This window comes from Staurois parvus, unplaced genomic scaffold (assembly GCF_062004578.1).
Source record: "Staurois parvus isolate SC_StPar_1 unplaced genomic scaffold, SC_StPar_1.0 ptg000291l, whole genome shotgun sequence".
NCBI classification, from domain to species: domain Eukaryota; kingdom Metazoa; phylum Chordata; class Amphibia; order Anura; family Ranidae; genus Staurois; species Staurois parvus.
Genome location: NW_028318087.1, coordinates 1,535,504 through 1,551,315, shown reverse-complemented (window position 1 = coordinate 1,551,315; position 15,812 = coordinate 1,535,504). Strand labels below are relative to the sequence as shown.

The following is a 15,812-nucleotide window of genomic DNA, read 5'->3' as shown; positions in this document are numbered from 1 at the left end:
CTACGGATATCATCCCACCTTTCTCCCAGAAATACTGGTGGAGGCCGCTGTCCTGGCAGTACAAGAAAGGATGGAGTTCCTCAGGAGGAACAGCAAAATTTTACAAAGAACAATTTCTGAAGCTCAGACGAGCAACAAAAAATTTTTTGATAGGAAGAGAAGGGGTAACTTGGAACTGAAACAAGGGGATAAAGTCTGGCTGTCCATGGCCAAACTGAAATTAAGTTATCCATCAAGGAAGCTTGGTCCAAGATATCTAGGACCATTTAATATCAAGAGAAAGGTAAACCTTGTAGCCTTTGAATTAGAATTACCTAAGAACTTGAAGATTTACCCAGTATTCCATTGCTCCTTGTTGAAACCTCACATCCCAAGTGGGTTTCCCAACCGGAATTCGGAGGTGCTTGCGCCATTGTTGGTCGAAGGGAATGAAGAGTATGAGGTTGAGGCTATCCTGAATTGTAGGAAAATGGGCGGACCGACCAAGTTCCTCATCAAATGGAAAGGTTATGGACCAGAGGATAACTCTTGGGAACCATCCACTAATGTTCATGCTCCACGGATAGTTCAAGCCTATCTCCGTCTTCACCCTGAGAAACGAGCCCTAGTGGGCATCTGCAGGCTGCCCCTAAGGGGGGGCAATGTAAGGGATTTCCGGCAAAGAGAATTGTGATCGGGAATGCGCATGCGCAAAAGAGATTCCGCAGAAGAGCTGCCGGTTATGCGCATGCGCGCAGGAATGCGCGATCGCACACATACATGCACACGCACGGCGAAGATTGGCGTCAGACGGGCTATTTAAAGAGGGTCTCTGCTCTGGTTCAGTGCTGACTGGTCTTCAGCTCCCCCCTGTGTCCTGCTTACTCCTGTACGATTCCTTTGTTGCTGACCTGGCTTGTTCCTGACCCGACTCTGATTGCTCTCCTGCTCCTGGTTCCTGACTTCGGCTCTGCTCCTGACTTTGGCTTTTCCTACCGATTCTGTACCGTGCTGCCCGATTGTTGATGACCCTGGCTATCCTATGACCCTACTCCTGTCCTGTGTCCTGGCTACTTACATTGCTCTGCTGCACATCGGGCATTACCCAGCATCTACTCTGCCTGCTGCTATGGTCCTCAAATCAGAGGAGATTCTGCATTCCAAGGTCATCATCTGCAAGAGCCGCAAGCAACAACTACTGGCGCACTTGTCCCCCTGGTCCCTAGACTCCCTCTGTTCCAACCTCAGCGGGGTCAGGGCTAGTGACACAAGTGAGGCTGACCTCGTCAATTCAGTCTCCTATCAGGTACGTGACAAGCAGTGAGTGAGTTACTGGGTGGAGGTGAAGAAAGTAGAGAGTTAAAAGTAGAGAAAGGACTGGATGACAAGGTATTAATAAGAGTGACAAAGTAGGCTTGTTTGGCAGAATGGAGGGAGGAATTGTATTTTAAGAAAGCAGATTTATATAGGGATTAGCTTATACGCCACAGTTGCTCCAATGCACGACTATGTCTCTTAAGATTTCTGGTGTTGTCAGACTGCCACAGTTGTAATGGTCGGGGCCTGATACTTTGTGCAGTTAGAGGAGCAAGTGAGTCTAGTGTAGAAAAAAGCGAATTGTAATAGACAGCAGTGACCAGGTCAGGGCAGGACAGGGGAGAAATTCTGTCATAGAGGTGGTCATTTCCAATTTATCATTAATATTACCAAGTTAGTTCATTATACATTCCATTTTTGTTGTTCTTGACATGTTATCCCTGAAGAAGGAGGGAGTTCTTTCCGCTGAAAAACGTTGGTGGTATGTGTTGCTTCTAACAAATAAACATCTTAAACAAATTGCAAGTGAGACAGAACTTTGTACTAGGGGCTCCTGGCCCCACAATTAGAAAGTATATCACAGGGTGGTTCTAATAAAGATTTGATTTTTTGTTATATATGCACTTCTGTTTGTATCTTATTATATTTCTCATAGATCATCTCCCTACGCAACCTGTTCTTCTCAGAAATGTAGTTTTTTTTATGTGAACCCTACAAAATAAACTCTCTTAGGCCTTGTTTATAGGGGCAGCTGAGGGGCAATAAAAACCCAAAATCCACTATACATCCTGGTTAAAACTTGTATGGAAGTCCAGCTGAGAGAATACACTTACTCTGAAGTTGGTTTAAAGTGCCAACAGTAATGGAGCAAAATTCTCAGTTGCTTAAAGCTATACCCCATAAAAAAAATTTAAAAAATTACCCTTGCAGTGGGGCTCCCTACACACTGCAAGTAGTAAATTCTTGTTTCATCTATGCAATAGAAAAAGCAACTATACTTACCCTATTCCTTGCTTTCTGTCATGTACCTGACCGGAGGCTGAGGTGATGAGAGGGCTCCCATTATGGCTAAGTGTAAAGCACCCCTGAAGGTGATAACAGAAGGTGCAGTGCCCAAAGAAGCACGGGTTGTCAATGATGTATCTGCCTGGTGATACCCTATGATGACATCCATGGGTGGAGAGGATACAGGAGAGGGCTCTCCAGAAGACTGGCAGATCTAGATGGATGGGCAGAGCAGGAAGTGAAATCAGAAGCCTGGGCCGGGATCAAACACAGAGCATCAATCAGAAGTAAAGACAGGTGTGAAGTCAGGAGCAGGCTAGGGTCATGCACAAGTCATCAATCAGGAATAGGCAGGAGCAGATCCAAGGAACAAGCCAGGGTAAGAGCCAGGAAAGAAGCCAAAGCAGATCAGGGTCAAGTCGGGTAGGTAACAGATAATCAGCAGGGTAATTTGCACAGGAAAACAGAAACAGGAGGCTGACGAAGGGTAAAGCCAGATCTGGATGCTGTAGTACTGGTGCAGAGGTATATAGAGTCAGAAATTTGTCGAATGCCACTTGAGCTTCCCGAGACCACTGGAATCGAGTATGCAGACGAGTTAACTGGGTGATTGGAGCAATGATTGTAGAAAAGTCCTTAATGAACCTCCTGTAGAAATTGGCAAAGCCCTAAAACCTCTGGATACCCTTCTTGTCGGTAGGGGCAGGCCATTCAATTATGGTTGCTACCTTTTGGGTATCCATGGAAATCCCATCTGTGGATATGATCAGACCCAGGAATTGAATTGATAATTTCTTTAACTCACATTTTTCTGCCTTTGCATATAGTCCATGCTGTCTCAGGGTAGATAAGACTTTCTTGACATGCACTCGGTGGAGCTCCAAGGTGGCAGAAAAGATAAGGATATTGCCCAATTAAAAAGTGATCCAGGAATTCCCAGAAAATGTAATTTACGAGGTGTTGAAAGGTTGCAGGAGCATTGCATAATCCGAAAAGGCATAACAGGGTATTCAAAATGCCTGAAGTGGGTTCGAAAAGCTGTTTTACATTTGTTTCCTTCGCGAATTTGGACTAGATTAAAGGCGCCCCGAAGGTCCAGTTTCATGAAGATTCGGGCAGCACGGAATCTTTGGAAGAGTTCAGGAACAAGAGGGAGCGGGTAACGGTTCTTAATGATAACTTTATTGAGTCCCTGGTAGTCTGCACGAGGCCTGATTGAGTGGTCCTTCTTTTCCACAAAGAAAATTCCGGCCCCAGCAGGAAAAGAAAAAGGACGAATGAATCCCTTCTCAAGACTTTCGTCAGTGTAGGGCCTCAAGCTCGATTTCAGATAATGGAAAGATCCACCCAAGGGAATCTCTGTCCCAGGAAATAGCTCCATAGGGCAGTCATATGGCTGGTGAGGTGGTAGAATGTCAGCCTTCTTTTTGTCAAACACATCCAAGTATTCGTGATAGGCTGGGGGCACAATTTGACTGGTATTCGCTACAGTTTGAATGGTCAGGCAACTGGACGAGTCTGAGTTTGGGGATGAAACAATGTTGTAAGCAGTAGATGAGAAGGAGATTTTCCCTGAAGGCCAGTCCACTTGTGGATTATGGGCCCGAAGCCATGAGATCCCAAGGATGACAGGGAACATTGGGGAACATAAGATGTCAAAGCAAAGAAATTCTTCATGGCCCAAGCCTGTGGATGTCAATATAGGAATAGTTTCCTGTGTTACAGGTCCTGAATGGGGAATGGTCCCATCAGCTAAATGGACTGCAAGTCTCTGTTTCTTGTTTCTCAATGGAACCTGCAGATCTTTTGCCAAGGTGATGTTCAAGAAACAACTGCCCGCTCTGGAATCAATGAGCAGGTGAGCTGGGAATCATCCAGAAATTTGAGAGTAGACAGGACATGGAGGAACACACTTACTGATTCTCACAGGGCAATTGTGTAAGAAGTGTCCGGAACCCCTGCAGTAGAGACACAGATTGTACTGCCTTCAACTCATCCTTTCATCTGGGGACAAGGAGAAGCGTACTAGACCAATTTGCATATGTTCAGCTTCAGTGGCAGGAGGAGGTGGAGCGAGATAGGATGGCACCTTGGGTAGCATCCAGGATGGTCTGTAGGAGCTACATTTTTCCAACCTTCTTTCCCGTAGGCGATGGTCAAGCTGGATGGCCAACTGGATAAGGCCTTCAAGGGTAGCAGGAGCCTCAATTTTGGCCAGTTCATCTTTAAGTCCTTCAGACAGGCCAAGCCAATACTGGTATTTGAGGGTGGCCCCATTCCAACCTGTATCTGTGGACCATTTGCAAAATTCCATTGTGTAATCTTCCACTGGGCGACAACCTTTTTGGAGGGAGTAAAGACCAACTTCTGCTGTTGCCATGCATTGCAGATTGTCATAGAGCTGAGACATGGCATCAAAGAAGGTTGCAACGGAGTTTAGAACAGGGCTCTTCTGCTCCAGGAGATGATGTGCCCAGGACTGAGGTTCATTGGTAAGTAGTGAAATAATGAACCCCACTTTCAGTCTCTAAGGAGAAAGTTCTGGGTTGGAGTGCCAGATATAACATGCATTCATAAAAGCATTAAACATTTGTCGGTCCCCTGCAAAACATTCAGGAACTGGTACTCTTGGCTCTGGAGCTGGTGTCATCACCGTGGGAGCAACTACTGGGCATTCTTGAACAGAAGTGGTAGACAAAGAGGAGGCGATGGGCAGATTCTGATCAACCAGAGAAGAGGACGTAGCAAGATTCTGCAGATGCCTTCCAGCTGGAAATAGCCCTCTTGTAGATTCTTGACTGCTTGCGTGAGGGCGGCACCCTGTTTGCACAGAGCCTCTATCGGAGAAACACCTCTCTCAACCTCTGACATTATAGCTGAATTATACTGTCATGTACCTGACTGGAGGCTGAGGTGATGAGAGGGCTCCCCTTATGGCTAATTGCAAAACACACCTGAAGATGGTAACAGAAGGTGCAGTGCCCAAAGAAGCATGGGTTGCCAATGATGTAGTTGCCTGGTGATACCCAAAAAGACTACACCCATGGGTGGAGAGGATACAGGAGCAGGCTCTCCAGAAGACTGGTGGATCTAGATGGATGGGTGGAGCAGGAAGCGAAGTCAGAAGCCAGAGCCGGGGTCAAACACAGAGCATCAATCAGAAGTAAAGACACAAGAAAAGTCAGGAGCAGGCCAGGGTCATGCACAAGTCATCAATCAGGAATAGGCAGGAGCAGATCCGAGGAACAAGCTGGAGTAGGAGCCAGGAGAGAAGCCAAAGCAGGTCAGGGTCAAGTCGGGTCAGTAACGGAGAGTCAGCAGGGTAATTTGCACAGGAACAGGAGGCTGACGATAATCCAGCAATTATTGTGAGGGGCTGCAGTTCTTATAAAGGCCGCTGGGCGCCAGTAAGTATCGTGCCCTGCGTGTGCCAATGCGCCATCGCGCACATGAATGCGTGACTGCATGCCGTGCACCTATGCGCATGCGCACATTTTTGCACAAATTAGCGTGGCCACATTGGGCATAGGTGCATTTGCCAGGACTTCTTCGTTTTCTTCCCTGACACTTCCTTAGCAGCCAGCACACTTCTCCTCACTCTGACACTGTGGGTTGTGGGTGAACCCTTGGTGTACTCCCTTATAATGTGGGACTGCTGGTCCTACATTGTACAAGATGACGTCAGAGTGCCTGCGACTAACAAAGAAAAGTGACTTCGAGGGGCTGGTCATGCAGCTGGGGGAAAGCCTGCAGGAGGAAATAGGTAATTATAGTTGCATTTTATATTCCCTTGATAAGATGAGCATTTAACCCCAGCAGTGGAAGCCCTACTGCAAGGGTCATTTTTTAATGTTTCTCACAGTTCAGTTTTAAAGTATATCTAAGATAGTTTTTTTAGTTTTAAACAAAGTTGGTAATGGTTAAAACGCTTGTCAATTTTTTTTTGTATGTGCCCATGCATTTCAACACCTCCTTAGATTTATAAAAGAGAAAAAAATGTTTGGGCTTTAAAAGAATGGTGTTAAGACATGGGGGGTCCTTCTATGTGACCTCGTGAAAGAATCAAGAGGAGAACTAACCAAAACTATTAGTTTGTGAAGCATCATTCTACGATATGGTAATTTTGAGCTGGTAATTTGGTATACTATTAAAGTGAATTATTTGATAATAAAAGCACCAATCAAATTTCAGTTTTGATTTTTTTAGTGCACGTTTCTGATGGTTTCTGAACAGTGTCACTTTTCCTTCAATTGAAGTTTTCTATATCAGTCCAGATTTCAAACTACGTTGAATACTATTTGCCAGGTGGAGTCCTAGTGAAGGTGGAGGTGGAGTCCTCAACATGGTACTGCTGAAGATATCAGTGGAGTGAATTGGTTGCGTCATATTGATTGTTTACAAAATAGTTCATAAAATAACAAAAACAAACATTTAAAGGTATTATGTCTGGTGAATATATACTTATATTCAAAGACTAATCCATATTTTTCCCATATAATTACCATCAATACAGACAAATGCACAAAAAAGCTTTAACATAATCATACGAAGCACCTAAAGTGATGCATTTTTTGCCTTTCATCACTTTTTGCATATTTAACATTCATAGCAAATATTTACATCTCCTGCATTATATATATTACAAATCAAAGGATAGTATTTGTTGTAACCTAAGAGCGAAAGAGCATTTGCACCCGTTCTGCAACACAGTTTGCTGCCTAGTAACTACACTTGATTGACAGTTACATGCTCATTACAAGTGTGAGAGGGTGGACATTGTTACAGATGGGAAATAGGGAAAAAACGATGATAATTCCAGCTGTCAGATTGCTGTATAATGATAATAAAGTATGACTGACACCATCAGTACAGATAAAATTAATAGCACATTAAAACAAAAACACCCTATAGGGCTGACTTCATATAGAATACCTGCAATCATTTCATCCAATAATAAAACACAAGTGATAACTGAATAGCGCAGTATTAAGACACTTCTCTAACACTGTAAGACGTATTCAGTAAACCAGTCTAAATGATGTCCTCAGCGCAGTAACCCATAGAGACCAATCAGATTCTAGTATAGTGCATGCAGATTGGATAAGAGATGATTTATAATGGGTCACTATGGCTTTCTAAACTCATTTTTACGATTTTCTAAACTCGTCATTTTGCACTGCTTTATTGAATTGGATTTTATGATTAGAAGGTCGGCGGGATTCAATTCACAGAGACAGTTTGCGGTTACTGCAACAAGCTGGACAACTATCAGAACCTGAGAACCAGTGGCAACAGGTATCCCAACATCCAGCATTCCAGAGCAAGGTCACCATGGATGGTTCTGCAGGTGGTCCTGTTGTGTAAAGGTTAATGTACTGTTACAGTGGATGTTATATACTGTTCAGATTTTGGCTGTAAAGCTTGCTAGTACTACCCAGCCAGTGAAAATACATGATCATCTTACATAGGTGTCTGCTATCATTTCCCTACCTTTAGCAGGTCTGGGCTTGCAGCTCTCTCGCTCTCGGAGCACAAAGGCTGGAGAAAAATGCTAGTGAGATGCTAAGATGCTGATCCGTTACTCTGCTTAGCACCGGTTCCTTTCAATCAGCTCCAGCAGCCTGTGTTGAGTCGAGTGTCTCATTCCTTATCTTACTGCAGGGGGAGCATGTGCATGAGCAAGGGAGACAGGGAGGGAGCGATGTAGTCAACTGGAGGAGAGCTGCAAGACAAGAAAAAGAAATAAGATCAGCTGAGACAAATACAACACTCAAGCACAGCATACAGTAAAAGAAATAGAGATGAACACAAGGAAAGTAATCAAGTGGAGAACAAACACTGAACTACCTCTGCCTGAGTGCTGTATGATAAAGAATGATCAGACATAACAGCAAAAGCCCAAAGAAGAACACATTTGTCACCGGTTTTATTATATTTCAGTAGTGTTCACAAAGCACCCATAGCAACCGGCACCAGATATACTGTTAAAATGTATATCGGATCAAGTCGTACAGTACATTGTATATAATACACTGTTAAAGTGTCAGTTCACCTTTTCGGAAAAAAATGAAGAGGTGAACTAACACCAAACATCTTCCCCACTCCCTCGGTCTTTGCTGTACTTACCTCTGTGATTGCTGAGCTGTCAGTGATCACACAATCGTAGCAGTTGCATAGGAATTTGAAATCCCTGCTCTTCTCCCTCTTTGCTGTGCAGCACTTCTAGGATAGATCATGGCAATTTTGATTGGTTAGAACTGGCGGGATTTTCAAATACCTGGACCTCTACGCTAGGAGCACTGCACTGGGCACTGACAGCTCATCATCCATGCATATAAGTACCACGGGGATGGGGGGGTAGGGTTGGGGTATCATTCTACCTTTTAATTTTTTTCTTTACAAAAATCTGAACTAACAATTTAAGCCAGGGATGTCCAATCTGTCGCTATGAATGTCGCCAACACACAATCATAAACTTGCTTCAAAATGTTGAGTGCAATTACACTTAGCAATCACATGTAGTGACAGAAAAATGTGTCAGTGTCTCTTTACTGGACTTTCGTAAGTTTCACCTTCCCAAAGAAAAATCTCCCACTCTTCACAATCACACCTTGTTCCTGTCATCAGTATGCAGCAGCATAAAAAGAAATAATTTTACATTTCTGTTTTTTGATTTAATTATTTTATGAATGTATTATTGTTCATTATTTATTGAGGATAATACACTATTTAGTTTTTCTTTGTTTGGAGGTACACGGCAATTATTGGAATCACACGGTGAATTTATATCAGAAATTGGAGGAAAATTTCTTGGGACTTTGTGTTTTTTGAAATATTTCACAGACACTGGAAAGGTTTATATAATTAGTATGCTGCAGCACCTATATTTAAATATCAAGTGTAGGTGAGCACTGGAACTATAAAGCAGCTAGGTATAGGTAACAACTCCTTATGGATAAATATATAGAAAGTGCAGCGCTAAAATAAGTGAATAATATTATAGTGAAAATGAAGTGCAAAGTCAATCTGACATATAGTGAGAAAAAAAAAATTTGATCAGAGGAAAAGTCAAGTGCAGCATATAAAAATCAAATATAAAAAATTATGGTAAACAGCATGTAAGCACATCTCATCTGGGTACAGGTAACAGTGATGAAGCCTCTGCAAGAAATGCTCAGCCAAGGGCAAAAAACGCAGGTGGACCCTCTCCTGTGAGGAATAGCATGATGGCCACTGTTCCGACCTGCGGAGTGACGCCAGCAAGTGTGGCTCCACCCGACGCCTTTCCTGTGCATGCACGTCTTCAGGGGTACGCTCACTCAAAAATGTGTCAGTGTCTCTTTACTGGACTTTAGTAAGTTTCATCTTCCCAAAAAAAATCTCCCACTCTTCACAATCACACCTTATACATGTCTTCAGTTTTCAGCAGCACCTATATTTTCAAGGATGAAGCACATGAAGGGCGAAATTAGAACCAAAATATCCGATGAGCATTGTGACAATTCATTGAGAATTGCTGCCACATCCATGGAACCAGATGTGTTAGTTTATCAAAAACAGTGTCAAATAATGCACTCATTTTATGTTGTCCTCTTTTACTTTTTTAATAAAAAATATTACAAAATGAATGAAGTTTTATAACTCAGATAAGTACATCTATATCAGTGATTGTTAAATTGTGATCTATGCTTATTGTTAGAGCATTTTATGTGTGGCGCAAGGCATTTTTCTTCTTCCAATATGGCCCAGGAAAGTCAAAACGTTGGACACCCCCGATATAAGCCTTAAATTATAACAAAAAAGCAAAAGGTTTTTTTTAAGTTTTGGATAGAGTGGAAAGAGATGAGAACATCTGTAAGGTTTTTTTTTAAGACCTGCCCTCTCTATTTGTCCTGTTTACCATTATCATTAAAAGTGAAGGTAAAAGAAAATCCCAAATTTTGGGTTGTCTGCAGAAAATTAATAGAAGGGAAATCTTCCAATGGAGACACTAGTTCTGGTGACATGGGGGTCCCCAATGAATTCCCTTAATTTGCAGGGATTTTCCCTCACTTCCTGTTTGGCTATGGGACAAGAAGTGAAGAGAAATCTCTGCAAAGGGACACAGATGGTGAAACAAAATCTGACAGGGGTTAGAACCCTCCCTTACTCTATCCAAAATTAAAATAAAAATTTTGCCTATAGTTCTACTTTAAAATAATTTTTTAAGTCAGCTAAGTGAATTGCCTGAATTGTTTTTCATAATAAAGCGTATGCCCACCCAAAATTTCCTTTTCTAGTTTTGGATGGAGCAGGGATAGATTAGAACTTCAACATCAGGTTTGTGAGGTTATCTTGGTGACAATGGTTTTGTAAAGAGGTTCAAGGAAAAATCTTCAATATCAACACAAACAGAAATTAAATTCCTAATTTTGGGACCACGAAGTGGAATGACTTATATTTATACTCACTAGTGTGAAATCAATTTATGACCAGAATGCTAAAGATTCAAAGAAAAATAGAAAACATATAGATATTATTGTTATTATTATTATTACTAATATTATTATTGTTGAATAAACATCAAAAACATGCATTGCATGTATATAAATATTCCCTATTTTGTTTTTATGAATTTTGATCATTATGATTAAAAATTGATTGCAGACTGTTGCTTGTGGATAAAAGCTTTCCAACCTTTCGGAACATATTTAAAGAATATGTTACCCCAACATTTTATATTGATATTTTTATGTTGTACCATGCACTTGTGTTAAAAAAGTATCCTGTTCTCTTTGTATTGCTTTCTTTATGTGAAATCCCTGGTAATCCTGCCAGTCTCCTCACTCTCCTATTTCAAACTGACCACACTAGGCATGTGCGCATGTCCATATCAGAATGGTCAGTTTTGAAGAACAACCTGCCTGTCCTCCAATGATCAGACTTGTGCTGACCCCCCCTCACAACCATTCACTGGAAAGATCAGTTTACTGCTGTTTCTCCACCCCCAGCTCTCTAAATATCCTATGCAGTTGAGAACAGAGATTATGTGATTTCTTAAAGATGTTGTAAAGGCTTAAGGTTTTGCTATCTTCATGCATTCTATGCATGAAGGTAAAAAACCTTCTGTATGCAGCAGAGCCCCCAGCCCCTTCAATATTTACCTGAGCACCATTGAGCTCCAGCAATGTGCACGACAGCCTCGGCTGTCCCAGGTCTCTGCCTCCTCATCACAGACAGTCAGCCAATGAGAAGAGAGAGGGTGCAGAGCCAAGCCTTGGCTCTGTATGTGAATGGACAAACAATTCTATTAAAAAAATACTGAAATGCACAGCCCTGATTCTTTTTTTCCTCTCTATACTTTCCTACTTCCATCCTTTCTTCCATTTTTGTATTCTAAACATACAGTATAAGCTATGGGAAATATTTTATAAAGGCCTCTAAGATAAATACTTATTTTTGGGGGTGTGTAAGGGGGGAGGGGGGCTAAATAATGCTAACAGTAAGAGTTCACATACACTTACATGCTCTAGTCCAGGGGTCTCCAAACTTTCTAAACAAAGGACTCTCCTTCAGACTATGAGGGGGCCAGACTGTGGCCAATGAGAATAGAAAATGCCCTTGGAGTAAACAATGCCCCATTATTGGTATTCATAAAAGGCATATTGCCCCATTGTTGATATGAAGGAATAGTGCCCCATTATTAGTGTCAGCGGGAAGAAGAGTGCCCCATTATTGGTTTCAGTGGCAGGAATAGTGCTTTGTATTGGTGGGAGGAATAGTATGCCAAGGGCCAGATAAAGGCAAGCAAAGGGCCATATCTGGCCCCTGGGACGCAGTTTGGAGACCACTGCTCTACGCTCCTGAATCTGGGAGGAACAAGAAAACAAGCTTGTTTCACTGTTCCACCCCCTACTGTGCACCATACAGACTTTTTTTTTTTTAACAGGAAAACATCTACCTCAGCTAATTTATCTTCCCATTATGTATAATTTTCTCACAAGAAGACAGATCTTTCTTATTGGCTTACCTCTCAGTAACTTTGGAGATCTGCAAAAATGCATCCCTGAAATGTCACAATATATATATATATTTACTTTTAGCAAGTCAGAAAGCTGAGAGATTGCATTAGGGACTGATCTGTGTCAGGTATTAATAAATACAACCAAGAACTATGCAGGTATCAGAATTTACATGGCTGTGTCATCTCTAAGTCAGCACCTCAGTCCAGGAAGTAGATGATGATCCTGGATCATGACTTTACAAAGATGGCTCCATCATGCTGTGAAGAAAATAAGATGATGACATTGTCAGAAATAATACATAGTTACATAGTTAGTCTGGCTGAAAAAAGACAAAAGTCCATCCAGTTCAACCATTAAAAAAAAAAAAAAAAAAAAGTTATAATCCTATACCGACAATTGATCCAGAGGAAGGCAAAAAAACCATCAAAGCATGAACCAATTTGCTCCTGCAGGGGAAAAAAAATCCTTCCTGATCCCCCCGAGAGGCAATCGGATATTCCCTGGATCAACTTTACCTATAAATGTTAGTATCCAGTTATATTCTGTGCAGGGGCAGACTGACAACTCATGGGGCCCCCAGGCAATAGGGGATCATGGGGCCCCTGTGTCCTTGCCCAAACTCAAAAAAAGGTACCAGGGGCATTTCATGGGGCACCCTACTGACCCCGGGCAGTGCCCTAGGGGATCATGGAACCCCTGTGTTCTTACCCAAACTCAAAAAAGCCTATGAAAAAGGTACCAGGGGCATCTCATGGGGCCCCCTACTGACCCTGGGCCCTCGGGCAGTGCCCGAGTTTCCAAATGGTCAGTCCGCCCCTGATTCTGTGTATCCAAGAAAGAATCCAGGCCTTTTTAAAGCAATCCACTGAGCTGGCCAGAACCAACTCTTGAGGGACTCTATTCCACATTTTCACAACTCTCACAATACGTTGATCCCTGTGGGAAGTAATAAATACCTGTAGGTGGTACAATAAAACATTGCCTAGCATGGACGCATCTTACATTAATAAATTCAATGCTAGGTCTGCATAAGTTCTATTTCACTTATGTGTCTACAAACCTCCTCATTAGTACTGTGTCATCACCCCAACATTTTCTTGTTTTTTTTTATCAGTCCACTTTGTCCCTTTAGAAATGTTAATCTTTATTCCACCATAGCAACCAACATGAAAATTATCTATGAAATGGTATAAAAAAAGACTAGTTTTGTAACACGCCAACAGATGGAAGTACAAGGCTGCACACACACGAGCAACGACCTTCATAAGTCAGTGTGCCAAAAGACATTGTCCTGTGTACATCGGGAGCTGTGCAGCTGGGGCTATTTTGACCATATGTGTTACCATGCCTGCTATTCCATCATGGACAGCAAGTTAGAACAAAGAGCAAATGTGAAATGCTGTGTGAAACTGGGCATGATTCAGTAAATTTATGGCGAAACTGCAATGAGTCGTTCAAGGTATTTTGAGTGGCACACAGAAGAGCAGAAATCAGGAAGACCTTCAATGAGCTCAACCCCTGAAAATGCTGTCTTCCCAAGGATGAAGATTCAGCTCAAAGGTCGCCATGATGACAACATTACGAAGATCCAGCGATTTGCTAGTTTCACTCAGAATTTCATGTCTCAAAACTTTTTGATACTACCTCATATAAAAAAGACATTTTGAGAGCACCCCACCAATTTTAAAGCTAGATGACTCATCCATTAGGATGTTGCCCTCATAACCCAAAATTAGTCCACCAAAAAACATTATGACCCAAAGGGTGGTCACAAAACAGGTTATATAAATAGGGCAAATGCATTCTAGTTGTTATTTGATTAATTTATACAAAAGAACAAAAATTGCAATAAATTATGAAAAACACCACAGCCATCCAAAAACTCTTCCTTCATCAGTCACCATTGTACTTGACTGTTCCTCAGACTGGAGGAACATTCCTTTTAGTCAAAGAATAAGACTCTGTTACAAACTACAAAGGGACGGAAAGGGCAAAAATGCTGTAAGCACTCCTTACCGTCAGCAATTCTGGAACAGAGTAGAACTGAATGCACTTATCTCTTCAAACAATACGCCAATTGACTCTTCAAACTTCTTTAGTCTAAGATGGAAACATACAACCGTAAGCTGCACAGGAAGGTTATAGAAATGTCAAATGTCTTATTTTCTGTACCTAAAAGAGCACTTTTCAAGCAATATTTGAAAATCTGTAATTACCTCTTTACATAAAATCATTGCTGTTTTAGATTTATAAATCGTTCAAGAGTGCTGTATCTGCTAATATATGTTTTTTTGCCTTTACCTTTAAAATGGAACATTTTAGAAATTATAGCTGGTGAGCAACAACATTACTACGTGAGACTGAAAGAGTTCTGGTACAGCATCTAAGAGAAGCTTGAGAAAAACTGGATAATAGAATTTTTCATCATCTCTTATCACTGCAGCAGTTAATGTTCTGTGCTACTGAGCATTTTGTAGACTCAGAAAATAATCCACAGCAGGACAGTCGTACAGAAATTCTAGAAATGCTGCATGAGCACTTGTCAAAAGCTGCACATTATTTTTAGAAGCCACTTGTGAATAAAATTCTAATTATATAACGGCTGTGCGTATTGACGGTTTATGATAATGAGATGCTATTGGCACATTCATAATAAGTAATTGCTGTTTATAAGAAGCAGATATTTTTTGTTCAGAAGCACGCTAAATTCTGTAATCCGGCTCCGACCAGCCTCCTTAAGGGAAGTATGCAATTGAAGGCGATTTTAGAAAGGGGTAGTTTAAAGCGCTCAGGTTCCCTTTGCTTCCTCTAGTGAGTCAAAGCTTACATTTTAGTGATTAGTTGCTAGGTAACACTTGGTTGGGTATAAACCGAGAACGGCTTTGTAGAAACTTCAGGATGCGGCTTATATACAATGTTTTACATAACAAAACAAGCTTCTCATCGAGTGGAGAGAGAGATAAATCAATACATGGATAGAAACTTACAAAAACCCTTCAATATGTGCTGCAATAGATTGATATTTGTGGCTTCCCAAGCCGATTGAAACAAACATCTAATTGGCTTGGCCCACATTTCAAATAAGTGGGATTTTTGTTACATTTAAACTTTGCACTGGTATCGTAATGTTATATATATATATATTTTTAGAAAATTCTTGATTTTAAAAAAGTGTATGCCTCAAATGATAGTAGCCAGTGACTTCTAGTCCCTATAGGTAGAGGACCCAAACTATATGGGATTACTGCCATGTTTAGAGTCCAAGTGGCAGTGACAACTGGGCTAATGCACTTTATAGACTCTGTTTCTTGACCATTAATTTCAACAAGAATCTTCCTAAAATATTATATGTCCATTTAAAATAATGTATTCATAGTGTTAATACCTGTAAAAGCCTTCCTTTCTTCCATCTATAAGCCCAGAGACTGCTGTTGAAAAGTAGGAGAAGAAGGAAAGATAAAGATGGAAGAGTGTAGTCCTCTATGGAGCAGTAAACATTGTCCTATT

The 15,812-nt window shown here is 41.4% G+C and overlaps 1 protein-coding gene across 1 annotated transcript in view; it reads right to left on the bottom strand.

The window, feature by feature from the left end:
* Window positions 1-8,033, bottom strand: part of RASGEF1A (RasGEF domain family member 1A) — a 445,189-nt gene extending 437,156 nt beyond the window's left edge. The window contains exon 1 of the mRNA XM_089682494.1: window positions 7,792-8,033. The gene's annotated coding sequence lies outside the window, so the exon portion shown is untranslated. The remainder of the gene's footprint in view (window positions 1-7,791) is intronic.
* Between the last annotated feature and the right edge of the window lie 7,779 nt (window positions 8,034-15,812).